We start from the raw sequence: 2,067 nt of genomic DNA, 5'->3' as shown, positions 1-2,067 counted from the left end.
GCAGGCTCCTACATGCTCCTGGGTGAGTCATGGCTGGCTTTTGCTCTTGTGCCAGATGGGAGGAGGCAAACAAGGCCTCAGGATTGCGGCACTGTAGAGTGACAGCAGGGCAGCCCCTGGGTTCCCTCTGCCCTTGACCTTGAAAAGGCCCTGGATCATGACGAATGAGAAGAGAGCACCCTGTTGCCTCAGAGGCCTTATCTTAAAGGAGGAAAAAGGCTTGATATGTCTTTTTTCTCCTGGCTTCCTTTATTGTTTGTCGTTCACAGTTTCGATTCCTTCAATTTCCTATCCCTTCTGCAGTTTTTCAGAATTTGCTGTGTATTCTTCATTTGGAGAACCACCTTTGTTATTCAAACGGAGAGCAGAGAGCAGGGCCTCACTCAGAGACCCATGCCATGGCGTTAGACAGGGACGGAGCCCTGGGGGCAGCTGTCACTGACCAAGGGCATCAGCTCTTGGGCCTGAAAATCAGCCACCCAGCTTGTCCACCGAGGACTCCTTGTGGACGAGGAGCACGCCCTTCATTGTGGACCTGCGCTTGCTCCTGAGAGACTTGAACTAATTCTCGGCAGCTTTGCTCTTGAGGACAGGGCAGCAGGCTTGAGAGGCAGGCTCGGTGGAGCTGTCCATGGTGCTCAGCCCATGACTGCCTGGTCAGCTCTTCCCTCTTGGGTTTAGCTCTCAACCTGGCCGCAAGCCACCTTGCTTTCACCTTGATCAGGAGCGCCGCTCCGCCCCCCATCACCCTGGTCAGCCACTGATGATGTTGGCTAAATCACAGTCTTGATCTTTGCAGGTCCTTGCTTCGCTGCCCACACACACACTCTCTCTCTCTGACTGAATCTGTTGCTGCCCTGTGAGTTAAGCAGGCCACATTGCTCTGCTTGGGCCCCCACCGAATGCCCTAGGTTTTTCTTTCCAGTCAAAAGAGAGCCCTGTTCTATTGAGAACAAAGACAATGTCCTCAGTTTTTTCTAATTTAAATGAAGGTCTGAAAAAAGCTTTCTGGCTCTTTGATTGCCAGCTTTCATCATCATCACAACGGAAGCGGAAACAGGTCGCTTTAGCAACCTGTTGTCTTTTAAGGTTGTACATTTGATTCCAAGTCATAAAATACTTGGAACTAGTATGTCTAGGATTTTATTCCATAGATGTGCAGGAAAAGTGTCAGCTAGAACCTTAAAAATGTGAGGAATCTCAAGTTGATAAAATTTCACTTATTCTTCATGACAAATGATTTCTTCAATTCCAGATGAAAATCAAAGGCTGTTAGTCAGTTCTAGGTAAATGTTGATTCTTCTATCTCATGAAAAAGCACTTAGACATGATGGATGGAACTAAAGGGTGAAGTAAGATCTCTTAACAAAACAAGCGCTCTGACAATATTTCTGATTTTTCTGTTTTCTTACAAATAGGTAACTTAGAATGTCGTGCTAGCAATTATTAGCCATGTGTTAGCCTTTGCAGATATTAAGTGACTTTGTAGATCTAAATTGGAAACCACACACAACGTAAAAACACTGAATTAAAATATGCTACAAATCTGAGGCATGACATATAGGAAAAAGTTCTGTTATACTCAGATTATAAATGGCTTATTGGAACCTGTACAAATGTGACAATACAAAGTCTACAGTTTTTTAAAGTTAACATTTTCTCTGTATTTGCTCTGGGTAAGTCATGAGGGGTTTATCTTTACCCTCTCTTTTTAAATAGTCTCTTTTTAGTTCGGCATTTATAGACTCCGTTCCTGGGGCCCACCGTTTTGTTGGTCTGCATTCTCTGTCTGTCTCTGAGTGTGGAGTGCACAAGTATTTTCAGAAGTATACACCTAGAGGATTCTGGGAAGGTGGGAGTTTGAATCTGTCTGTAATGCCCTCCTTTCTCTTCACAATCCACCTTTTCCAAGTCACATAGGAGCTGTGTCTATCTGAAGGAGTGGCCCAAAAGATATGAGTGAGGCTTTGGCTGCTAGGGCCCAGATGTCCCCATGTTGGGTCTGGAGGTTGGAAAAAAACAGCTTGCCGGAATGGAGATTTGGTGGCTTATGAGAGCCTTTGCTTC

This window comes from Pteropus vampyrus, unplaced genomic scaffold (genome assembly GCF_000151845.1).
Source record: "Pteropus vampyrus isolate Shadow unplaced genomic scaffold, Pvam_2.0 Scaffold132, whole genome shotgun sequence".
Classification (NCBI taxonomy): Eukaryota; Metazoa; Chordata; class Mammalia; order Chiroptera; family Pteropodidae; genus Pteropus; species Pteropus vampyrus.
This window is presented reverse-complemented; position numbering follows the sequence as displayed.